The sequence below is a fragment of the Camelus dromedarius genome, chromosome 31 (genome assembly GCF_036321535.1).
Source record: "Camelus dromedarius isolate mCamDro1 chromosome 31, mCamDro1.pat, whole genome shotgun sequence".
Taxonomy (NCBI): domain Eukaryota; kingdom Metazoa; phylum Chordata; class Mammalia; order Artiodactyla; family Camelidae; genus Camelus; species Camelus dromedarius.
In genome coordinates this window covers 21,947,859-21,973,563 of record NC_087466.1, presented here as the reverse complement: position 1 = coordinate 21,973,563, position 25,705 = coordinate 21,947,859, and the positions used below count along the sequence as shown (strand labels likewise).

Here is a 25,705-nt window from a genome sequence, read left to right as displayed (position 1 = left end):
CTAGCTATGAAACGTTCATCATCGCAGACTTGGAAGAAAATGGCGTGCCAGTCTAAAGACTGGCAAATTCCTGCAGAGATGTTCACATGTTTAGGAATAAAGCCCAATGACTGTGACCTGTCTCTGTGGTTGTAGAAATACTGAGCTGAATTCCAAATATCATGGCAGTCAGGCCAGCATCCTCCTACCAGGAAAAACAAAACAAACAAAACAAAATTTGGAAAGAAAACGCATTCATAAATTTTTGCAAGGGTTGAAAAATCCCTTCTGAGTTGTTTGTTTGTTTGGTTAGTTGCCTTTATTTTTTAACATATCTTTCACAGATATTTCCTTATGTGTGATAAAAACATATGCCTCTTTTTGAAAATGACTGATATGTCATTATCATTCTTAAGTACAATAAAAATAGTGTCTTTAATATCATCAGATAATCTAGTCAGTGTTCAAATTCCCCACATGTCTGAGCCTAGTTTTAAACCTCTAATACAGGATGAGTAGATGTTACATTTTTTTTTTCCGTAGGTGAGCATCCACCTTTGAACTCTCTTTCTTTCCACCAAACTTAGCAAATCCCGTAATTGCATTCATCTTTGCTGGACTTGCCGCAGCTGCTCATTCTGTCACGTCGGTGGCGCTTGGTTTCCTGTAGGCGTTAAGCCAAATAACCAAACTGTGGAGACAGAGCCAGGCTTAGCTTGGTTTAAAAAATGAATTGTGGTACCAGCCTAGTGGAAATTTCCAGTATTGAATTGGAAGAAATGAAAGCTGTGTTTTTAAAGAATGAAAATGAACATTAACCTTCTAATTGCAGTAGCAGAGGTGGGAACCGGGGTGAGGAAGTAGACGCAGCGTCTTCTTAACTCTGTAATATTCCCGAAGCATCCTGGGCTTCTTTAAAATGTATCCGCTACCCCAGATGCACACAGAGGAAGCCAATGGTCTGAAACAGAACTGCCGCAGACCAACCTCTGATGGCTTCCGTTGTTTTCAGGAGCAACTGTCTGTCAAGCAGAAGTTGTCCCGGGAGCACGCCCGGCATTGTAACAGACACAGGACCGCCGACACTGCATTGTGATGTGCTGTGGTCCACCTGCGGCCTCAGGAAGCGTTCTTCTTGATCCAAATGGAAGCTGATTAGAAATAGAAATGAACACAAGAACGTCGCTGGAAACTCTCCATATTCGTCGACTGTTTTGGAATTTAAGTGCTTCAGACCTGCTTCCTAAGTGGGCTTGTTGATGCCTTAGGTCAGGTTGTCAACACTCACTCCGTCTGGGCTGTTTCTGTTTCCAGAACAAAGAACGCATTTCTGTTGCCCTCTGCCTGGAGCTCCTGCCTGGGTCTCGCCCCTCTGCGCCCTCCTTCCTTAAGGACATCATCCTTGTGACACCTAAAGGAGCCTTCCCGGCCCTCGCTGCCCACAGCTTCCCTGTGGCCGTGGTCTCCAGCTGGGCAGACCTGAAGCCCCCCTTTACCCACCGTAAACCCTTCCTGCTCATCTGTCTCCCTTTGGGTCTCCGCCAAGTCCAAGTGATGGTGGCTGACTCCCTTCGTACAGGAAGTTCAGAGCAAATTCCTTCTGCTTGTTCTCAGGTGAGTGGTCCCCCTTCATTTGAACAGCTGTGTGCACACGTGGCTCAGGGCGGGGTGGGGGGTACTGGTTCGGGGCCGAGGGTACTGGCTCGGGGCGGGGCCGGGCCGGGGGAGTGGGTGAGGAGGAGAAGGTTAAGTGTTTATATTAGAGGGAGAAAAGCACATTTCTTCAATTTACCCTCATATGCACACTTTATCCACCAGGGTATATGGAGTTCCTTGAAATGGAGACATTAATTAAGTCACTTTGAGTTAATTTCTCTCTCTGCTAAATTATTATATCCATAGTTAATTCACCCTAGGGATTACCACATGCATATTTGGCTTTTTGGAATCTAATATAAATCTGTACACCCACCACTTGTGAACAATGTAAGCACCCTGGAATCTTTTCATTGAATTTTCCATTCTTCAGTGTAATCATGCATTTTAATTAAACCCAGCAAGACACGGTTATTAGTATTGGCTTGTACTGTAAACATTCATTTAGATTTACCTTCATATTTATTCTATTTTATGTTCTTTCTTTCTTTCTTCATTTCTCTTACCGTCGGTAAGCAAATGAAATTTTTCTTTTTTTAGGTTTAGTTTAGTGTGAGTCTGCTAGCAGTGAATTCTATCAGTTTTTGCTTTTTTGTAAGTCAATTTGTCTTGCCTCTTTGTAACCATAGTTTTGTTGAGAAGAGAATTCCAGTTTAACAGTCATGGTCTTTGCAACGTACAGATTCTATTCCACGGTCTTTTGAGCACTATCAGGCAGTATTGCTCCAAATACTTCTGCTGTTTCATCTTCCTTCTCCTTCCCTTCTGGCCCTTGAAGGCACACCCTTTGGAGATTTTTTTCCCCCATATTCTATGTAATTATTCTGCTCCCCCCCCTTTTCTCTTTCTATGCTTCAGTTTGCACATTTACAACTGGCATGTCTTCCAAATCATGAATCTCTTCTTCAGCTGTGTCCAGAAAGCTGTTACATGTATTCAATCTGCTCTCAAGGTTTAGTTCCAGAATTTTCCTTTGATTGTATTTTACAAACCCTTTTGTCTGTGATGAACGTCCAACATTGTATCATCTGTTTTACTGAATGTTCATCATGGTTTAAAAAATGTTCGGTGTATGTAGCGTCTTCACTCTCGGCGCCACCTGGGGCCTGTGCTGGCTGGTTTCTGTTGCTCCTGTGCTTTTGAACGTTTAATGTTTCAGCTCCTGGCAGGGGATTAGGGGAGGGGAACGTGACTTTTTCTTCCTGTTCATGATTGATGGTGTTAGAGGCCGAGATCTTTCTGCTTCGCCTTTATCTCTGGAGCCCTTTACAGGCTCTGACGTACGTTTGAGTTACTCCTCCTCACGGAGCCCTGTATCCCGACTTTATGACTCTCCACATTTTGAGACGACCGAAAGCTCTGGCTAGTTCCTGGGTTTCTTCAGTGTTAATTTACGTCTTCTGCCTCCTGGCCCCGTCGCTTAAGCTCAGTGCCCGTCTTGAGGGCAGAAGCATGGCTCAGGCTGCTGTCTTCGCTGCTCTGTGCTGTTGGCCCCTAGGTCCTAACAGCCCTCGCGGCCCTGCGGTTCTGCCTTCATTCTCCTCGGCTCTGTGGACACCCGAGCTCTCCGCTCCGCTTCCCTGCCTCAGAGCAGCCCCCGCAACCTCGGCCTGCGTCCCTCTCTCCCCGGGGCCCCGGCAGCAGGTGGCCACGTCCAAGCGTGGCCACAGCAGGAGCTTCCGCCTCGCATGCCCTTCTCCCAGTGCGACCTGGAAACTCCCTCCTCTGAGTCTGTGTCTCGTTGCTGCAAACTCGGGGAGACTCCGTGATCGCTTCTGCAGACACTGTGCCCCAGAAGTGCGGCCACGTGCTCAGGGAGGCCGTCCCACAAGAACTTCACAGACTCCTGGTTGTTCTGTGTTACACGTACATCTGTGTGGGTACACGCATATGCATCCGTGTATTAAACGCTATACATAGCACAACTGTAATACATGAGCGTATAAACATAACACATGCATTTAAATCAAACCGACCCCGGCACAATCTGCGTACAGCACACTCGTTTCAAGTGTACATTTCAATCGTTTGACCCAGACGGGCCCTGGAACTACCCATGCTCGCGCTTCTTGGGTTTACAGCCCCTCCTCTTCCTCTTCACCCTTCTCTCTCCCACCCTTGAAGCCCCTCCCTCAAGGCCCCCTCCCGGAAGGACAAAGGAAAGAGGACAAAGCCATGTGCGTTGCCACTGGTGGGGGGATCCAGCCCAGAGGTTCCGGTTTTACAGGGCAGATTCTGCCTCTGCTGTTGTTTGGGGCAGAGACTGGACCACTGCGGACTGAGCAGCCTGGCGCCCCCTGCAGACTCAGGAGGAAGAGAGCCCGGGGTGGGGGGGGGGGATGAAACAGGCCCCACGTGGCTCACCACTTGCTCTTGGAAACAGCTGCCACACTGGGAGGGAGCCGAAGCAGCTCGGCGGTGAGCGCCTCCGGATGGCGACCCCTCCCCCCGACACGCCACAGCCGGGAGCCTGCCGGCCACGCGAGCTGTCCTCCCCCGTCACAGCAGTACAGCTGGCACCTTAGAGCACAGTGACGCTGCATGAGCCAAAAACGGGCTGACGTTATGTTAGGCAGTTACACTAGGGGCGGGGAGGGGACGGTTGCTGAGGGACAGGTGACTGATGGTTTATCAGAAGCCTTGGCAGGCAAAGCAGCGTAGAGGGCTGTGCTCCCCTGGTGGGATGGTCTCTTCATGTGCTTGTTTATTCACATTTTCAGTTTGGGGCAGCTCTCTAGTATCTCTAGAGACGTTGCTTCTCATGTCTACTAGCTAGGAACGTAGCAGTTCTCAGTGGGAGAGCTGGCAGACTGGGGGCTGACTCATCTTGCTTGGAAATGAATGTGCACAGGGCGTTGGCATTTTCTAAAAATCCCCCAAACTCTCACGTACACGTTGGCCTCTTATTTCTCAAAGATAAATGATTGTGATGTCATCTCAGTTTTTTCCCCCTTGTGTCTATTTTTAGCAACACATATCAAATTGATTTCATTAAAATCATTTTTAACAATTTCAGTTTGGGTCACATTAAACAGCGAAAACAAGAAGGGAGGCTATCAGCCATGAGGAAGAGCGGTTCCTTATTCTCAGGGAGTTTTCAGTCTAGCTTGGGAGACAAAGATAACCCACACTAATGCAGCGGAGACTAATCCCCAACAATTATGTGTGATTTAGAACGCGATTCCGCTGAGTGCAGGGACAGACGCCAGAAACAGTAAGTCGTCCGTCTACCACAGCGCTCTGTGGAATTAGCCAAACTGTAACCGACAGCAGCGTTGGCAATTACAGACAAAATTTACTAGGAAAACTGCGGCGAAGATATATTTACAAGCAACTTAATTTCACTTCTGTAACTTTGGTAATAGGGCATATTTGCATATTTTAAACCCCATTATGACTTTCACATAAATATATAAGGGTACGCTTTGGGCTCGTCATTTTGGTGGAAATGAAAGGTTTGGTTTAGAAGTCTCAGTTGCATGCTCCTTTGTCTGACTCTAACACTGGCTCCTGGAAAGGCTTAGAGGAATTAATTTTCTGGTTTTGATGAAACTGTCTTGGCTGTTTTGACCCACCCTTACCCTGGATTTCCATCAGTTGGCGTATGGGGAGGGTACCAGCCTCTAAGATGCCCTCAGAGGTGCCCACCCCCTGGCACCCCCACCCGTGTGTGATGAGTCCCTTCCCCTTCAGTGTGTGCTGGACTTGGGTCCACTGAACAGAATGCACCGAAATGACGAGAGAGCACTGCTGAGATTAGGTTACAAAAAAGACTGCAGCTGTAACGGGAGGTGTGCCCTCTCACCGCCTCTGGAGGAAAGCAGCTGTCATGAGGACCCTGGTGAACGAGCTTTAATGGTAGAGGACTGAGAACTGTCCAGGGCCCAGCGAGTCTGCCTGTAAGTTGAATTTTGGATCACTGTAACCCTGTCCGACACCCTGACCGCAACCTCCTAAGACTCCTTGAGCCAGAACCATCCAAGAAAACACCACTCGCGGACTCCTGACTCACAGAAATTGTGAGATAATGTTTGTTGTTTTCAGCTGCTAAGTTCAGGCATTATTTCTGTTCACACTACAATAAATAATATAGTGAGAGACCTCCTTGGAGCAATTGTTCTAGGCTTTATTTCTGTGATTTATAATTTATATGGGGCAGAAGGTTGACTTTCATATCATCAGGGGAGAAAAAATGCCACCCTCTGTATGGAAGAGACACTCCATCATAACCTTGGTCAGTGGCTCACAGCTCGGGCCGGGCAGCCAGGGTGTCTGAGAAGCTCGTTTAAAGTGTACGTTTGTGTGTGATTCAGATTCACTTCACTGGACTTCAGGTGGGACCCAAGAATGTGCACATTTCTCCAGATGATGGTTTCAGCCAGTTGGCCTGGGAGACTCTTGACTGACAGCGATGCGTTCATTGATCAGGTAAAATTAAACCTTACGATTTTGTCCAAAAGTTTCCTTGGCATGTGATAGCTGTTAATCTATCTTCACTTCACAGTCAGAGAGAGACTTACTCCTTTCATATTAGAGGGCACTCTTGTATTGACTTAATTTATAACCATATATATAGATATATGCGCATAGATATATGCTTAGATACTTGAGAGCTCACTTGACATGATTAATTAAAGAAGAAATAAGAGGCTAGAGGAGGGAAAAAGTTAATATTTAAGAAGATGAAAAAAGCCAAGAAGAGGAGGATGATGGAGAGATTCAGCTAATTCCTGGCATATGACTCTAGAATCATGAGCATTAAATGCTGTTGTAAATACTGCTTAACAAAGTGACCCGGACGTTACTGGGCGGTCATTCTGCACACCCACTGGGCAAGGGAGCAACATAAGCGTCCTGAGGTTAAACACACGGGCGCTGATCACTCGGGATGAAACTTCCAGCTGAAACATCAAATGCACATTCCAGACGTGCTTCATTTCAGGTAACTGAAAAGGTGGAAAGCTGGGTGAGAAAGGAGATTCTAGGCTAACAAAGATGGTGCTGTCACATGTATATATGAAAATTTTGAACACATTGCTTTAGGAAATAAAAGAAGGAAAACAATGTTTCTAAGATCCTCTGCAATGCCTGATTTTAATTCGGTTTAAGTAAGTTAGTAAGTATTACAAGTAGGCTATTGAATTTTTCATTCACATGCCTGCAAGTTACTATATGCAGGTTCTCTTTTTTTGCCCCCTTCTCGTTGGGGAAATATCCACACATCTAGCAATATTTCCTGTGAGGCTGTCAGTTAGCGCAGACTTGAGGACTCCATTGCTACAGCCGATTGGAAAATGAGTTGCTCAGTTGACAGAACGTTTGTTGATGCTGAAGATCTCATTGGATGGTTAAGAGGCGATGGCAATGCAGAACATTTCTGCTACTGAGCAAACTGTAACTCTCCCCCAGCAAAGCAGAAGCCATGAAGCAGTCTCAGGAAAAGACCAACATTTAATGGCTTTGCATATTACCATGGTCCGAGTTAACGGTGGACATCTAGCAAGAAAATCGACAGATCAGAGCACTGCCACAGAGGAACAGCAAGTAATTCCACCTGTGTCCAGAGGAACACCAGTGAGCCTTGGAACTCAGAACGAGCAAGGACCAAGATCAACTGTTTAGGTTGCTGAGGATTACGGACACCAAAAATGTAACTCATGTAACAGCAGAGTGAGAGACAGCCTTGCAAGGAATTAAAATTACCACCGTTTCAGATAATCGAAATATTTCAGGGTAAGCTTTTGGCATTTTCTTCTACGTGTTTGAGTCCTTTATCTCTCCCCTCCTAACCTTACTGAGAAATAGAGTGTGCACCACACACAGAAATACTTACCTCAGGGCCGCTGGTCTCTGCGAGGGAGGCTTTGAGACTCCGATGCTGCAGCTGATGGGAAAACAAGCTCAGTGACCAGTTCACAGAAAGTGACATGACAGTTGTTAAGAGGACGGGCTTTGGGGTTGATGGGCAACTGGGTTGCAAGAATCAGCTGAGTTTATTAAGCTGAACAAGAAAAAAACTAAGAGTTATGAGAGAGCCTACAAAACTGAAGTAGCATTTTGGACCTTTCTGATGACTCAGAACCGGCACCGTGATGAGCTTCAGTGACCGTGAGCGAGCAGAAGAGCTCCTGGGTGTCTGACCACCTTGCACTAAACACCTACACGGCGACTAGACCTGGCCGGCGGAATCCCCGGCCTGAGTTCCCCAAGCCCCCAAGCCTCTGTCCACCTGAGTTTCATTTGCTGTTCCCTGTATTAAGTGAAACACGCTGGGAAGGGTGCTGTGAAGCGGTGGCATCACTCCCGACAAGTCTTGACAAGGAATGCATTGGTTCTGCTTTCAAGCATGCAGACTGTATCGTGGTTTGGTCAACCTTTGGAAGATTTTTGTTCCAAAATTTTATCCTTCCTAGTCGGACGGAAAGACGGCACTGGCTTCCACAGTATAAAACTTCAGCTGTAGAGATTCGCTTGTCTATGTCCCTGTTGAAGCAGACATTTCTGAACAAAGAAAGTCCGTTCTAAAGAAGGCATTCATATTTTATATGCACTGTAATCAAAGGCGGTGCATTAACTTTAACTAGTGTGTTTCCATAATGGATGCTGGATGGCAAGCCCCCACAACTTGATTAAAGGGCAAAGTGTGTAAAAGGTCATTTTAGGAATGAAAAAAAGAAGGCAGTCTTGCTTTTGAGAAATACATTATAAGAGACATATTCAGTGGGTTAAACTACCGCAGAAGGAAGATGTGTTGATTCTGAGTTAATAATGACGGTGATTTTTTTTACTTCTCTCTGGTTCGTCTTTAAGGAGATTCTATTACTCATTTAGCTGACAAAGATGAAAAGAATTACGGAGCAAGCTAAGCACAGTCATTTCAGAGTGAATGGAGAATTCCTCCTGCGGATGCGAGTCTTTGCTCTTTTTAAAACAGGCACTTGTAAGAGATGTAAGTGATAAGCTCATTATAATTATGATATTTTTTTCCTGCATCTACTCTTGGGCTCCCTTTGTATTATTATCATTTTTTTTTACAATCTTTCAGTGGAAAGGGAGACAAATCCATAGACTTTGAAGGATTCTATTTTTTTTTCTTTTGCTTATGATAAGAGGAAATTTACACCATTCAGGTTCTGAAACTACTATCAAATACAAGAATACACTGTAACACAATTAAAATTTTTTGGTTTTTTTTGTCCTGATCATAGAATGAAAGGATACATGGATAAACCTGAAAAAAGAAAATGATTTTATATATATATGTATATATACACACCTATATATACAGACATATATGTATATATATGAATGTGTGCATACATGTATGCATGCATATATAATTATGCATACATGTATGTATACGTACATTCACATGCATATGCATACATACATATATACACATAGAAATAACAAATAGAAAAGTCTACTCTTTAGTATTTATTTGTTAAAGAAATACCGCTTCCCATGGCAATATGTACTGTGCACAATTTCACATATTGTTGAAAAATCAGGACTACCTCTCTCTTTTGAATTTATCTATCTTATTTCGGGGCGAGGAGGACAGTTGAGGTCAACTGACTAGAAAATATAATTGCCCAGATGTTAATAGGGTTCTTAAATATTACAGACGTTTTATTTGAAAATAATAGAGGCTTAGAACAATGTGCACTTTCCCGGGGCTACTCCCCCTGGTCTGGGTTAGAAGGGACGTGCTGGTCTCTGCTCTGCTTGGCACCAGCCAGGCCATCTGAGACCCGGGATGGAGTCTCAGATGGCCCACGTCACATCCGAGGCTGACGAGGCCACCCCCTCGGACCTCCCTGGGCCTTCCCACGTGGGCTGGGTTCCACGTGTGAGCGTCCCAGGGCGACCAAGCCGAGGCAACACTGCCCTGTCGATGCTTACTCGGAATTCCCGCAGCCCAGCTTCTGGCACATTCTGTGACTGAGACAATCACCAAAGACCACTCCATTCCAAAATCCACATTCTGGGGAGAGCACATCGAGGCCATTTTTGGAAGATTCGTTCCCTCAAGCTAATCATACCCAGATCGTCAGGGCCAACACTATCCCATCAGCACAAACATTGTTTGACCAGCGTCGTGCAACGTGTCCGTCACGGTGGTCGCGAAAGGGAGACCACCTTCCCCGTGTGTCACAGAAGAAGGGCGTGGCATGACTACATCACCCAGAGAGAGCGCTGACATCGGTACCAGAAACGCGCACGAGGTTGTCTTATTCACGTCGGGACTGAAGAGGAGAAATTGCAACCTTTAGGGCAACCTGTATGCAGGTTTAGATTTATTCTATTTTTATTTAAGAGAAGTCCACTGAATTCCCGTCTAGGGACCAGCCTAGGGATTTGTGTCCCTAATTTCCTTGAGGGCTTTCTCTTGACTCAACCAATGAACCTCTGGACAGAGAAAAATAACGCATTTCCTCACACTGTGACCAGGTCGAGACTCAGCATCTAACGTGTGCGAACAACCGTCTTCCCCCCACCCCAGGGTAATGCAGTCGGCCGGTCTAGCAGGTGAAGAAGCTCAGATCCTCTTAGAGGGTCACGTTTCCCCATCCCACGTATCTCTGTGCCCTGAATTTCAAGGATGTGAAATTGTGAGCTTGTCTCGTGCGGTCACAGGATGCACGATCGGGGAGTCCTCACCACCTCTCTCCTGAGGCTGCAGGGCGAGGGGACCGTGTGTATCAGCACGCACTTTTAAAATTTCTGTTTTCCAAACTTACGGTTACGGGGGAGGGGGGCATGTGTGAAGGGGTGGGGAGGGATAAACTGGGAGTTCAGGATTTGCAGACACACACTACTGTATACAGAATAGATAAACAGCAATGTCCTAATGTACAGCACAGGGAACTCTATTCAATACCTTGTAGTGACCTATAATGAAAAAGAATGTGGAAAAATATATACATATATAATATATATATAATATATATAAATGAACCACTATGCTGTACACCAGAAATTAATGAAACTTGGTGAAAAAAAATTTCTGTTTTCTGTTGAATTGACATCTGGAGTCTTGCTGATTAAGGAGACTCCCCGCTCTCAGGGTTAGCTAATTTCTAGGATAGCAAAGGACTGCCCATCTTTCATTTGTAAACCAGCTAATGCAGAGCCCACCCCCCACCCCCTCCTCCACTGAGCTCTCAGACTCTGAGCCGCCGCCCGCCTGCCTTGATCACCACGGGGCCAGGGACCAGACAACCAGGGGTGGCCCCTATGCCCCGAGCCCACTGACACTGTTCCTACCAGCCAGTCCCAAGCCTGCTGCCCTGTTGTTGCCTGCTCCTGCTCATGGACACGGGAGTGAAGGCTCTTGCCCACATTCACATCTTGCGGGATATTCTTGTGATCGTCTGCTTACTTTATATAAGAGGGAAAAAATAGAGCCACAGAGCTCTGGGCATGTAACTCCGCATCATGCTGACTGGTCCTGAGGTTCGGGGTTTTCCATCCGCCTTTGACTCTGTGGGTCAGAGTTCCGGCTGTGCTGTGTGAATGTGTTTTTCACCAGCCCTGCTGTCAAAACCGCTGTCCAGTTTGCTCTCAGCCTCCATCCAGATTTCAGAAGAGAGGTGACCTTGGAGACAAGGCTCACAGGAAGAAGCTTCAAAAGCAGCAAATGGCCCTTGAGTCTTCCGCTGGCCCGACAGGGAACCCCCGAGTCTTGATTTAATAGCTCCATTTTGCATCGGCTAAAACCTCAGCCAGGTACACACGATGTCTAAGGATTTCAAAACAGAGTTGTTGGTTAGTGTAATTTATCCACCCACCTAACTATGTTCATGCTAGCAAAAAAAAAAAAAAGTTTCAAAGAATTTCCATTAGGGAGCATGCAACATAATAAACTCACAACTTTATTTTCCATTCGTGGAGAAAATAAATTAAAATACTGAGTGCCAGTTGCACGACCAGGATTAAGACACATTTCTCTGTATGAGCCGCTGGGGGATAAACTGGTTCCTGGAAGATACAATAAATCCGGACTGGTCTCTGAACTCCAGGATGAATATGAATGCATTTCTCTAGAAAACTGGGCTCCGAAATTCCATAAGAAAATGACTTTCGCTTCACCCGCCAGCCAGAAAATTAGAGGTCTCAAAACCGCCTTTATTTCTGCAACGATTTACAATGACCACATTCAGTTACTCTAACCGGTATCCCACTTCATCAAGTGTTGGTTCAGTTCAAACCAGATGCATCCTGAGCACTGATACAACAGGAATATAATTAGTCTGGGGTGCATGCCTGTTGGGTTCTTTTCTAGAAAAGTTTCTTAGGAGTGGAATTTCTTTTTTTTTTCACATTAAAAAAAAATGAAGTATAGTCAGTTTACAATGTTGGAAATCTCCAGCTTTGTTTAAAAAAAAAATATTTTGGAAGTCTCCTGCACAGAGCGGCCGGAGGTCACATCAGATGAGGGGCGTTCAGATGCAGCTCTGGCAAATCCAGCACAGGGTCACTGCCAGGCCCTGGAGTCTCTGCAGCGTCAAGAAGATAAGGGACTCGTGAGGTATCAGAGTTAAAATACACACACACACACACACACACACACACACACACACACAAAGTGGAGGGGAGCCAGCTGGTAAACCCCGCCCCCTGCAGCCGTCTCTCCAGGGCAGCCTCTGGGCAGGTTGCAAACTGGCTGCCCTGAGGACTTGCCTAGAGCATGTTCTGTTCCATTTCTTGGTCGTTCAAGGGAGCCTTCAGTGCAAGCAAAGAAAGCTTGGATCCTGTATTAGCAATTTTACAATCTGACCGAGCATCTCTCCCGGGCAAGCCATCCAAGGGAGATGGAATTGAGCACAGAATTTGGAAGTATCCGGAACTTGGAAGGGAGATTGACTTTTCTCAGCAAAACTCTGTGCGTACTGACGGTGAAAGCTCTCAATTGCTAGCAGCACATTCGGTTTCAGACATCACCATGTGGACTGAAGCCAGAGGGAAGACAAAACAAGCAAACAAAACGAATCGGTCAGCCCTCTCCAGAACCGCCAGCCTCAGAGACCTCTGATTCAAATAATGCTTCACCTGCACTGTCACTTAGTCACTCAACAAACGGACGTGGGTTAAGTGCAGAAGGTGTGGCAGGTGGACGTGGGCCACAGGAGGCGAGAAGGGGAGTTGATCTGTGTTATGTGCATCTGGTGGGGAATGTTCTGGGATGGAGAGGGCAATGCAGGGGGCTGACATCACCAAAAACGGAGACAGGCATGGGAGTGAGGAGGTTGGGGTGCTGACAACCCAATCTCACTTTGCAGGGTCAGGGAGGGTCTCTCAGACAGCATTTTGCTTTTGTCTTTCAGCGGAGGGTGGGGCGATGCAGAAGGAGGAGACGATTTACACGGAAGCCCCTGAATATGAAGGGGGGCGTCTCTGTCGCTGGGGAGCCACACACGACACGGTGGGGCGAGGGCAGGAAGATTGGCCTGGAGAGCGGCCCCCGCCCCTTCTCCCTTCACCCCCACGCAGCTCAGACTGGGGGTGTTAAGTTCTCTCTGTTAAGTTCTGTTAAGTTCTGTTAAGTTCTCTCTCAGTTAAAATCGCCCAGTTACATGTGTTACTCATAGGACTCTGAGAAAGCCCCCCCGGCTTGGAAAAGAGTCTAAACAGAATCCCAGAGCGGGTGCCCCCTGCTGGGAGCTGGTGTCTGCAGCCCCCGAGGGGGTGCCGCTGTCCAAGGAACTCCATCCGGCCGAGCCGAGGCCCCCTTGGCCAGCTGGCGTCTGTGAGTGACCTGAGACCCCCAGGCGAAGAGCCAAGGCTCTGGTCTTGCCCTCTTTTATCGTTTGTTCGTTTAATTGAAGTACAGTTCATTTATTGCCTTCTTTTTTTAATTGAAGTCTAGTCAGTTTACAATGTTGCGTCAGTCTCTGGTGCACAGCGTAGCAGTTCAGTCACATGTGCACATGCATATATTTGTCTTCATGTTCTTTTTCATTATAGGTTATTACAAGATATTGAATAGAGTTCCCTGTGCTGCACAGTAGAACCTTGTTTTATACATATTTTATATGTAGCTGTTAGTATCTGCAAATCCTGAACTCCCAATTTATCCCTTCCCACCTCACCCACCATGTAACCATAAGTTTGTTTTTAAGGTCTGTGAGTCTGTCTCTGTTTTGTAAATGAGTTCATTTGTGTCTTTTTTTTTTTTTTTTGATTCCACACATAAGTGATATCATATGGTATTTTTCTTTCTCTTTCTGGCTTGCTTCACTTAGAATGATGATCTCCAGGTCCATCCATGTTGCTACAAATTGTTGCCTTCGTTCTTTTTTGGCGGGGAGGACTTGGCTTTCGTATTTATTAGGTTTCTTTCTTTCTTTCTTTTTTTTTAATGGAGGCACTGGGGATTGAACCCAGCTCCTTGTGCATCCCAAGTAGGTGCTTCATCTCTGAGCTACAACCTCCCCCCATTGCCTTCTCTCTAACCCACAGTCATTACATGCATTTCCACCCCACGCTCATCCTCCCGTACAGATTAGTTGCTCAAGAAGAAAAGTGAGCTCATTTGCCAGAAAAGGAGTCGGGCTGGAAGCTGCCCTCCCCTCCCCTCCCCTCCCCTCTTGGGCGGCCCCACTGGCCCTGGGTGGGGGCACTGAGCAGGCGGTACCCCGCAGCCCCCGTGACAGTGACCGTCTGGGGGTCTCGGCTGCGGGGGCTTCTGAGAGGCGATTAGGAAACAGTCCCGGTTACCGGCTGCCACATTCAGATGTTTCATCTCAGTTACACGGAGCTCAGGAAAATAAAAGGTCGTTTCCATCCAGTTCTCTGGTCTCCCCGCGCTTTGGGGAGTTCCCGCCAGGACAGGGTCGTGACCCAGGTCAGTGCACAACGACCAGGGACGCGGAGGTGGCTCAAGTTCTTTCTCTGCAGATCCGGCCCCACCCCCCCTCAACCATGGCTCAGAGGCTCACCTTCCTCAGTAGGATTTTTATATCCAAGCCAAGAAAAGAAATTAAGCTGTTTCGTAGATATTTGATTGTTTTTTTCTCTCTCTACAAACAAGAACCAATGAAGCATTTTGGACGCGCGGGTTCCATTCCCTGCAAGAGCGGCCTCGTCCCGGGACAGCCCTGTCTCTCCATCACCTTCTAGAAACATGCCTGGGGCTTCCCGCCCGTGGCGCCTTCTCTTTCTTCCTGTCTCAGCATGGACGTGATGTCTTTAGGGAGGACCCTTCTCTGCGACCCCCGCACCACTGTTCCCTAGCACACACTCTGCGTCTGTCCTGCCCAGGGCCCATCCTCGCTGTAAATCTTTGCAACCACCATCTGTTTTATCCACCCTGCTCCTAGGAGACCTGGTTTTCTTTACCTCTGTAGCCCCAAGGTTGATTAAGCGCCAGGCACCAAAGAGCCTTCACAAGTATCAGCTGAACTCGTGAATGAATAAATAAACTGAAAGTTAGATATTAAACATACCTACCAATTTCCACGACCCCTCCCCCCAGAGATGTATCATCGGCCACCATTTCCACCAGCTGCCTCACCCCTCTCTATTTCCCGGTAACTTATTGTTGTACTCTTTCTCACTACTGTTCCCAGTTCCCAAATCCGTAGCTTCTCTGTGTGCAAAACAGTTTATTTTCTTGTTTGCTTATCTCTTTTTACTGTGCACCTTTAGGTCTTCCACCTAAAATGATAAATCAAGAAGTTTCAACAACATTTTTTCCCCTAATAGTTGTTCAGTTAGAAAAAAATGTTTCACTGTGATCAGAAGAAGGAAAAAAATCCCAGATCAAAAAGAACGATGGGGTGCCTCCATTGTCTTCTGTCTTTCTGGTACACTGACAAAGTCAAGTTTACCTCATGACCCCAAATGGCTGCTAGTGCTCCAGTCATCACATCCACATTCTAGACAGCAAGAAAAGGTGAGAGGCAGGAGAACCAGATGGGTTTCACCTCTCACTTGCATCAGCTCCATTTAGGGAGCATTTTCAGAACCCTCACACGTAACATTTCTACTATTCAGCACTTAAAATTGGGGCACATTTAATTACAAGAGAGGTCGGGCATAGTGTAACCTTGCGTATGACTGAGTTTTTGATTCTAAAGGAGAAAGAGAGAATGGATATCTGGTAGGCAGCATTCTCCACCTTCTCCTCTCTGTTTCCTGCACATCAAAGAGCTTTCTTGCCCTGGGATCTCGGCTGGTATCTGACAATAACATGCACCGGCAGGGGGTCAGAGGGAGGGAGAAGGGCAAAGGCAAAGTACGAATTTCCCCAGCAAGCCCCCCCCCCCTCCACCGCACTACTGCTGAGACGGGCTGCTTCCTTTCCTGGAGTCCCGGGTCCTGCCCGGTGGCCTCTCAGCACAGCCCTGCCCGTCACTCTGCTCCCGTCCCTCCCCTCTGCGTGCCAGAGGTGGCCCTGTCCCACCTGTTACTAATCCCCCGCGTTTCCCCGCACGACACTGTTCAAGCGAGTCTATTAAGTTCTCCCGGCTCATCCCATGCTATGCGTGTCACCTACGTCCCCTCGGACCCTGAACCACACAGCACCAGCTTTTCGCCCTGATGTTCTGAGGGGGCTGCCCTGCGCACACAGCTGCGTGTGAGGCACTGCGCCTTCTGCGCAGAAATGAGCCGACGCCAGTGCGCAGAAATCGTAGGTCAGCCGCTGAATGCAGCTGACAAAGCAGGGGCCCCAGTAATGCCACGAACAACGTGCCTGCAGCAGGCGGGAATCTCGGACCATGCAGTCCAGCGCTCAGAACGCATGTTTATATTTTATAGATGACTGTGTGACTGTTTCACGGCCCTGTTGTGCTGAGCGGAGCGTGGGGACCCTGATCTCATCTGATGCAAGGTGGGACGGCTCCGTCCGTTCAGCTCTGCCCCGTCTTCACTACCACACCTTGTCTCTGCAAGGCTGTTGCTGCGTAAGAAGTGGAGACTCCGCCTCCTCGAGGGTGTAGTGTCGGCAAAGATTGCCTGGACTCTTTTGCTCGGGCGATTTGTCTCTTCTTCCATTGATGCACTTAGTTATTATGAATATCTGGAGTTCAGGATGATGGTTTGCCTGGAACCCCAGTGCTCTGCTGGATCTAAGAAAAGTCACCGCCTCCCAGTTTTTCCCAGGCGTGCCTTGTTCTAAGTACAAGACCGACCACCAAGTGCTTGACGTGCTGGAGCTGAAGCTAGAAATCCCCCTCCAGTATTTTTTGAAAGAAGATCGTAAAATCCAAATTTGTTTTAACCTGAGGTTGATTCCAAGGAGCTGCTACCATTCCTGGAAGGAACCCCAGGCCCTTATGCACAGAGCATGGGTCAGAGGCGCCACCTTCAGAAAAGCATCAGGAGTGACCGGTGGTGGCAGGGCGCCCCCTTCCACAGTCACCGGGGAGCTCCGCTCCCGGCCCCGTCGAGTGGGGCCAGATGAAGCCACCAGGATCACACCTTTCCGAGGGTGGCTTCCCCGGCGCTCCTGATGTTACGGTCAGAACTGTGAAGTAGGTCGGATCTGTTCTGTCACCTAAAAGCTCCTCGCTAGAACGGTTGGCCTGCTCCCAGCCGTAGGCAGTTGGAAACCCTGACTCAGACTCACTTAAACAGGAAGGAAATTGCTTCCTCTCACATGCGAGATGGAGATCTGGGGAAGATTACTGAGATCTTTGATCCAGCAGCTAAACAAGGTCATGACTGATCAAGGTTCTTCCCGCCCCTCTGCTCTGCTTCTGTAACCACCCTAATTCCTCTGGTCCTTGCAAGAGGGCTTCTAACGGCAGAACCATACGTTTATTTTTTTTCTCTATCACACCTGTGTGTACAGATACATAGATGTGCCCAGAAACTCGCCCAGCCACACTCGGTGAATCTTGGCTGCATTCTGTGTGAGCCAACTTAGGCGATGTCACCTGGCCAATAAGAGTTGCTAAGGGAATGACAAGCCTTAGGCAAGGAGGGAGCTGAGTCTTGAGCGGGGGCTGGAGTCAGCTCGTAAGCTGTGCCGTATGGGAGAGGGGAAGGCACGTTAATGGCATCAGAGCCGTGTTAAGAGGACCGGGGCTCAGAGCTGGAGGGCAGCGTCCACTCCAGAAGCAGTGCCCTGTCCGCAGAAGGTGCGCAGTGGATGAAGGATGCAGGATTGGCCCGGCCTCTCCTCTCACTCTGCAGCATCCCCTCCCCTTCCACGTGCATCCTCCTGCCCTGGGCTGCCGGCTCGGCCGTCTGTCATTCAGGACCGACAGCCAACTCACATTCCCCCGAGGGTTGACACTGAAGCGATCTCACCGCCCCATCAAACTGGAGGAAAGCACATTTCAGTGCAGGAGGGGAGGTGGGACGTGGACGTGCCCCCGGCAGTGCTGCAAACACACCCAGGGCACGACCCTCCGCTCCAATCCCTGTGCCTCGTTGTCTGGGATAAAGGAATTAACGTGTTTCTGGGATGATGATGCTGAGGGTCTGTCCGGACTCTGAGATCCATTCCAGCCGCACATACCGACCTGACTGTATTTTAGAAGCATCTGAGTTCTGACGATCACATAAGCACAGCTTTCTGGGACCCGCAGCAGCGGGGACAGCACACAGCCTAGTTCATCAGCCCCCAGGACAACGACAAACCAGCAACAAGCCAGAAACCGACGAGCGAAACTGACATCCTCTCCCAGTAACGTGCTCTCACGCTGATTGTGCGTATGAGTGTGTGTGCGCGCGTGTGTGTGCGCAGAAGACACAGGCTTTGATCGTCTATTGAGAACTGTCACAGTTTACCCCCTTGTACATGCTTTGGACACAAGTTCAGTCTGTAGCAACCATACCTTTTAAATACCGATGTTCATGCAAGAGCTCACACTCATGGTCCAGTGGCCAACTATTATTAACACGTTACTGAAGCCAGTAGAAAAATCACCTGATGTTATGTGTCTTCGTCATTTGAAAGCAGTATTTCCTCCCCCCCCACCCCTTTTGAAGACAGGGGAAAAAATGGCTCAGAGGTGTTCCTTTTACAACGTATCACTGTTGTGCGCCATTTATTTGAAATATCTCTTCCCATCATTAGAGCTTTCTTGAAGTGCTTCTGCGTCCACCTCAAATATTTGCGGCGTTCGGGCTTGAGATGACTGACGTGTATTTGCTTTTAATTTCCTCGGGTAATGTTTCAGATGGCACCGTGCATCATTATGAAGGGTTTAGAGTTAAATTACGTAGAGGTACCATGTTGCTTCTGATTGCCTGCGTTTGATGAGGTTATGAGAACGGCGGAAATATAAATTACCATAGCAACAAAAGCATGCATTTCACGGCTTGTTTCATAATCTCGTGCCTGAAGAAAAGCGTACAGCTCTTAGCAGCTCAGGCAGGATGCAACGTGACCGCTTAGCTGCTGAGCCGCAAGGGGTCCAGGAATCCGTCAAAGCTGACGGGTGTCGGACCCCTGGAACCATCGGGGCTGACTCGCCTGGCCGTTTCTTTTTAACTTTCCATTCATTGGAACGCCCGAGAGCGTGCACGAGGAAACACGCCTGCCTGCACACCCACGTGCCTCCCCAGAACGGGCGCTTCCTGAGAGCGGATGCTCTGGTCCGGAAAAGGCACCACCTTAAAAAAGCATGTCTTGTTCCATTTGTGAATGTCTCCTTCTCTCCCCACGAAGCAACGGCATCTCTGCCTCCAGAGTAACACGCGTGTATCAAGGGGAGGGGGAGGAAAACTTGAGAAAAGAAAAAAAAAAAGTGGATAGAAATATTACAAGCCCCGTAAGTGAAACATATACCTGGATCTAGTCAAGCCACCAGTGCGTCATGGGTCATCTTGCCTTTGATTGTCTGAGCCTGTCACTGGCTTGCTGCTGCCTCTGATGTTACCCCAGAGATAAAAGTTACAGGGAGGCACCGGGGTCCTTATGTGGCATTTCATAAGCCACGTGGCGTGACTGCTGTCAAGAAAGGAAGTGTGTTTTCGGTGTCCTGTGAGGCAGCAGAGAAGCTTGGGGACAGACAGGTTTGATTCTGGTTCTTTTCTTCTGGCTCTGGAGAGCTTTCCTAGAGTCACCTCTGACTTTGTTCTCTCCACTGGTGACCCTGGATGAGAGTCATGTTACAAAATAGTAGGTGAAGAGGGAATACGTCTGCCCCAGAATCTATATTGTATCAGCATTTAAACTAAATGAATCTCATATTCTGGTACCTGAGAACCGGACAGGTGAATACTCACAATGTTAGATGCTCAGGACCCCAAAATAGGTAAGCTGTCTTAAATCTTGGGGGGTAGGGGGTGGGTAATTAGGTTAATTTATTTATTTACTTATTTAATGGAGGTGCTGGGGATGGAACCCAGGACCCCATGCACGCTAAGCAGACACTCTGTCACTGAGCTGTACCCTCCCCTCAAGCTGTCTTCAATCTTAATGGCAGGATTTTTAAAAACTCAAGAAGGATAACCACAGTCTTCATAATCTTTAGAAGAAAAATTATAAAATTACATACTTACACAAAGGTGAGACATAGCCGGAGCCAGGCAAGCGACCCCACGCAGCGACTCTGTACCCCTAACAGGGGAGAGTTGTTTTTTGGGGGTTTTTTTGGCTTTAAAAGATCTTCTGCATTTCTCTCTCTCTCTCTCTCTCTTTTTTTTCCCCTTGTGAATCTACCAAGACCCTGCGGCAAGAACTGGGTTGTCTTCTTGGCAGGAAAGGTTTTCACTTGGCCTTCGAAGTTTCACCTCTCAGAGTTATTTTTTTCTCTCCTTTAATATCTACTTGCATGAATTGTGTCACAGTCAAGCAGAGTCAGAAATCAGGATCGACCAGCAACAGGCGCTCACTGTGAGGCTGAGGAAGGGGGGGTAGCGGCTAAGAACACAGACGCCGGCCTGAGACACGGGCTTCATTCCCTCATCGGTAAATTTGGGACGACAGTAATAGCCATGGTCATAGCTAAGCTGAGTGGCCAGTGCAAAGCGGTAGGCGCCGTTCCTGGAATTTAACAAGCACCCCGTAAACGGTAGCAATTTTGTGTTCACCATCCCCATCACCCAGAAAGGACGCTGTTACAGGCAACAGAACCAGCCGCGCTGGCAGTGCCAAGCTTCTAGCTCAGCGGGGCGCTCTCAGGGGCCCAAGTACAACGAGCATCTCAAAGGAGATCCTTATACGTGAACTCGGCTTCCGGAGCCAGTGGCCCTCTGTGCCAGCCTGATGCGTCGTTCTGCCCAGCTACCAGCCCGACGCCAGCCCCTGAGTTCCCTGCGGTCTCTTCAACGCACCTGCTCGTGGTGTGCGGGAGGCTGTCTCAGCGTCAGGCTTTTTCTCCTGTTCACGGCGTGGCTCACGCTCGCCCCTGTGCCATCGGGGCTCCTATTTTATTTGAACTGCGCCCTCGATGCCCTTCTCCCCGTTGTTGCCCTGGGACGCTTGGACAAGACACTGAGCAGAGTTCCACAAGGAAAAGGAAGGCGCCTGCATCCAGAGGGAACCTGATTTGACAAGCCAAGGGTTAGCCAGGTCCAGAAGGTGGGACAGCGGGTGATGTCTCTGTGAGATCAGCACCCATGCCCCCACCCCACCAGCAAGGGGACACTGACTTCCCAGGAAGCCGCCTCTTCTCTACTTTGAGTCTTTGTTGGGTGTTAGAAAGGGCCCCTGACCTCGTGGCCGTGAGGCCAAAGTTCTGCCAATCAGCGCATCCTCTGGCCCTGCCCAGAACGAGTGGGCCTGGGGTAGTCACGTGACCCAAGGCGGACCAACGAGACTCAACCCTGGGGTTTCACCTGAGTGGCCGTGGGGAGAGGAATCATGGGTACGTCGGATGCCGGCATCGCTCTTAAGTTACGCCCAGCAGTCTCTTTAATGCACCTGCTCCCGGTATATGTGACACTGTCTTAGTTTTAATTGTCTGGGACCAGGGGCACTTCCAGACCCTGCTCCAAATCGCTCAGGTCCCGATCATTTTTATGGGTGCTCGGCATACCATTGCTCCTACTGAGCGATGTTTTCGCCCAACACCTCACATTATTCATCAGAGCCAAAGGAAAAATACCGTTTTCATTAAGTGACTATTTTTCTAGGTGCTGCTTGGCACGCATTAACATACAGGTGGGCTTTAGCTTTGAAACTCGTAAGTGCTAACAAGGGATGACCTAGTTAGGCGAGCCATTTCCCTCCACGGATGGAAAGCTGCTCCGGAACAACACACACAGAGCAGCAGACAAGCTGCCAGAAGTGAGATCATTCTTAAGAGAGATGTGTGGACGTGAAGATGTCCAAACCCTTTGTGGTAAGGAAGAGGGTTTGTTCCAGGGTATTTGAATATTTGCCAGTGAAAGCAGTCAGCTTTCAGATAAAACGCATGGTAGAATGTGTCCTGCTTCCACAATGACCTCCAGAATCAAGCTGTCACGGGGTTGTTCAATGAGGAGGGGCCATTCAGAGCCCCATGTCCACACTAACGAAAGCGCGAGAGACTGCAGAGCACAGGAGGCTCGGTGCGCTCGGGGTAGATGGCTTAGCGTGTGGAGCCGTCTCTGGTGGGACTGAATCTTGGCTTTCCATCTGTTTTTTTTTTTTAATGTGACCTTCGGTGAAGCACTTTGCCATTCTGTGCCTTAGTTCCTCATCTGTAAAATGGGGCCATAATGAAACCTACCTCAAGGGGCTCTTGTGAGGATTCAGTGAGCTGCCCCTATGAAGTGCTTGGAACAGTGGGCAGGTACGTAGGTGCTGACTGTCGCCATCCTCGCCCTGCTGAGGATGAGTAGCTGCTGACTTGCCTGTATCCCCTTATCAGAAGCCTCTCAGCTCAGCAGGTGTCTCGGGTTTACAGCTGCGTCCATGGCACCCGGGATGCCGTGGCCCAGAACTGATCCTCAACAAATGTCGGTTAAATTCGTGAATTTTAGCACCTTGAGGAAGATAACCCTTGCAGGTGGATTGGACAGTTTGTCTCAGAAAGATGATGAGATGCACTTAGAAGATTCCTGAACCTCCCACGTGATCTTGGCCAAGTTACGTCCCTCCCAGGACGTATTTTCTCATCTGTATTGGATTCTCTTGAAGATTCTTCCAGATAAATTAGCAGGCAGGTCTCACATGCTATCATCTGGTGGTTCTCAGTGCTGCTGCACAGTAGAATTACCTGGCAACCGTCTGAACCATGCCGATTCCAACCGCAGCTGCCTACTGCGTGGTCCCAGCTGAACAATGTTTAGGAAAAGGCAAAGCCACGGAGATCATAAACAGGCCAGTGGTTTCCTGGGGACTCACGGGAGGGCGGGGGGACCAAGCGATGCTGCAGTGGTGGGCGTGGGATGTGACGTGTGTGCGCAACCCCGCAGAGCTTGACAGCACAAGCAGTGAACTCTGATGGAAGCCGTGGACTTGAGGTAACGGCACTGTCTCAGCGTCAGCTCACCCACTGTAACAGATGCACCAAGCTCACGCAGGATGTTAGCAGCAGGTGAGCTGCGTAGCGCTGGGGATGCTGTATGAGAACTCTCTGCCTTTTTTGCAGTTCCTCTGGAAGCTCAAAACTGCTCTCAAGTTCTCTATTAATTAAAAAAAAATACTGATTTCTCTTCTCCACCACCGGAGATGGGTTTGGGGTGGAGCCCGGACGGCTGTGTTTCGAAGATTCTCACCTCATTTTAATGTGCAGTGATTCTGACAACCGCTTATCTGGAATGAAAGGTCTGCGGGGACTGATGGATGTAGCAAGAGGGTATCTGAGTGTAGGGTGAGCGTCCCAGACACTCTAAGTCTGAACTGTGACGTGTGCTTACCTGCCGGTTGCTCTGTCTGGTGGGCGGTGTGTTATTCACGGTTGGAGGCATCCTAACCTCTGACCCATCATTTCCCCAATTAGACTGTGAGTGTCTGGAGGGCAGCGTGCCGCCGCATCTGTTTGTTGTGGTCCCTCAGTGTCCGGCGTGTGATCAGAGGGAACAGGTCCCAGCGCTCACCTGCTGATGGGTTTGGTAGAGTTGGTTGAGGTACCGAAGACTCAAGACTCCCTTCCAGCACGTCTCCAGAGGGAGTGACCAGTGGCCCCACCGGCAACAGGGTTTCCTCACGAGCTCTCCGCCCTCCTCCCCATCCAAGCTCCAAGACGTGGCTGTAATTCTCTTTAAGATTCACAAAGCCCACTGAGTTCTTGTCTTTCAAATACCGTTCCTCTCACATCGGCGCGGCCAAGGGGAGCAACTCAGCCCCAGAGCTGTGCGATTTTCCCTTATCTGATATTTCCAGAAAAGCAAACCCCTGTCTCATTTGCAGGAGGAAATTAAAAATGCATCTTCCTCAACTCAAGGGATAATCTTCAGAAGTTTGGGGGAACCTTTAATTAGAGAGGTAGGATCAGATTAAGGGATTCAGAAGACAAAATACCATCCCAACTTGAATGGCATCTTGCCGTGTGAAGGCTGGCAGTCGCCGGGACCCGCTGGGGAAGGAGTTATCTGACCACCCTGAAGTTTCTGTAACTGAACTTGGAGTGAGAGGAAGGTGATGTTCCAGAGGGTTCACCGTGTTTTCTTGCCAACTGAGACAATTCACTATCTCTCCTGGCAAGTGCAGGGTCCGATGCTAATTTACAGACAAGCGAAGAGGCCTGGCCCTCGAGAGACCTGCAGGCATTTGAGAGACTCACATATTCCCCTAGAACCAGAAAGGTGCCCTTGCTCTCAAATGCAAATCTGTTTTCAGTTGGACCCAGACAAATACATGGGGCTCATATTTCAGCTCCAGGAATCAGGCTTGGCTTTCTCTTTGGATGGGATGAGATAGAAACGCACCCACATGGTTGAGATGTCTTCAGCCCAGACACAGGCAGGGCCTGGAGAGGGTAGAAATCCCCGGATTCCTGGTGAGGGGAGACGTGATCTGTTCAGCGTCAGCCCCACCCCGGCAGGGGGAGCAGAAATATAAAATAAGGCATTTAAGGACACAGAGCTTGGATGTCTGCACCATTTGCAGAAATAAAAATCCAACTGTAGTCTGTGCCGCTCTCTGGCAGAGTGTGCTCTTGGTAAAAAGAGGTTACATAAGTGGATAAATTGAAGCGTACATCATAATTGTGTCAGAAGTGGAATGTTTATTTGTTCCGGGTGAAGCATGGTGTTTAACTGCCGGTATGTCAACCTGAAATTCAAACAAGGAAATCTGTGTCTAGACTTATCATTGGTTAATAAATGATGACTCTGAATTCATCCTCCTTCTGATCCACATTTGACAGAAAGGCAAGTCTGCATTTACAGACCATGTCACGGGTCATTAAAATGTCTCTCAGATCTAGAGGCAATGGCAGGAGCCGAAAAAGAGGCAAAGAAAAGTCTCAGAAAAATGGAAATTTTTTTTCCCCCAGACTCGCTTGCCTGCACAGTAGGCTGATTAGGGCTTTTCCAAGCACCTGAGAAGGGGTAAAATGATGATAAAGTGTGTGAGCTTTAAGAATTAGGTGACGGCTCCTTGGAGGCACTTCTGTCTTCTGTCCTCTGAACTGGCTTGCACCCAGTCCTTCTAACCACGGTTGATTTAGAGGTTCTTACACACACACACATCACCGTAGATGTGTGTGTTGTTTATAGATGCAAAATCATAGGTGCACGGTATAGAAAATTCGGAAAACTTGAAGATAAAAAGGAAATTGTGATGGGGGAGGGCAGAGCTCAGTGGGAGAGCGTGGTTTAGCACGCACGAGGTCCTGGGTTCCGTCCCCAGTGCCTCCTCCAAGAATAAATAAATAAACATACTTACCCCAACCTCCAAAAAAAAAAAAACACCTAAAAAAAAAAAAAATTGTGCTGCCCTGTGACCTTCTCAGTCATAAACAGGGACGTCCCGAGGGTAGGGTAGCACCCTTCCTTGGAAACCACGGCCTGGATCTGAATTCCACGTCTCCATGTCCTCACCGGGTGGTTTGAAAATTAAATGACAAATTATATGTAAAAACATAGTTGCCCCTGGCACCTAATAAATGCTCAGTAAGTGGTGTCTAAGGAAACACGCACAAGACACTTTCACAAAAAGATGCTCGTTGGGGATTAGAGAGAAATTTTAGAAACAATCAAATATCCACCAACTAAGTCATTAATCTTAGCGGCT

The 25,705-nt window shown here is 48.3% G+C and overlaps 1 long non-coding RNA gene across 2 annotated transcripts in view; it reads left to right on the top strand.

Annotated features, from left to right (window-relative positions):
• Positions 1–606: 606 nt before the first annotated feature.
• LOC135319757 (uncharacterized) overlaps positions 607–25,705 on the top strand; it is a 32,814-nt gene continuing 7,715 nt past the window's right edge. The window contains exons 1-3 of one of the 2 annotated variants that reach the window (XR_010378614.1): positions 607–1,593; positions 5,949–6,063; positions 7,045–7,228. This is a non-coding gene — a long non-coding RNA (uncharacterized LOC135319757). Of the gene's footprint in view, positions 1,594–5,948; positions 6,064–7,044; positions 7,229–25,705 lie in introns of those variants that run through there. The other variant, XR_010378613.1, reaches the window with a different exon arrangement.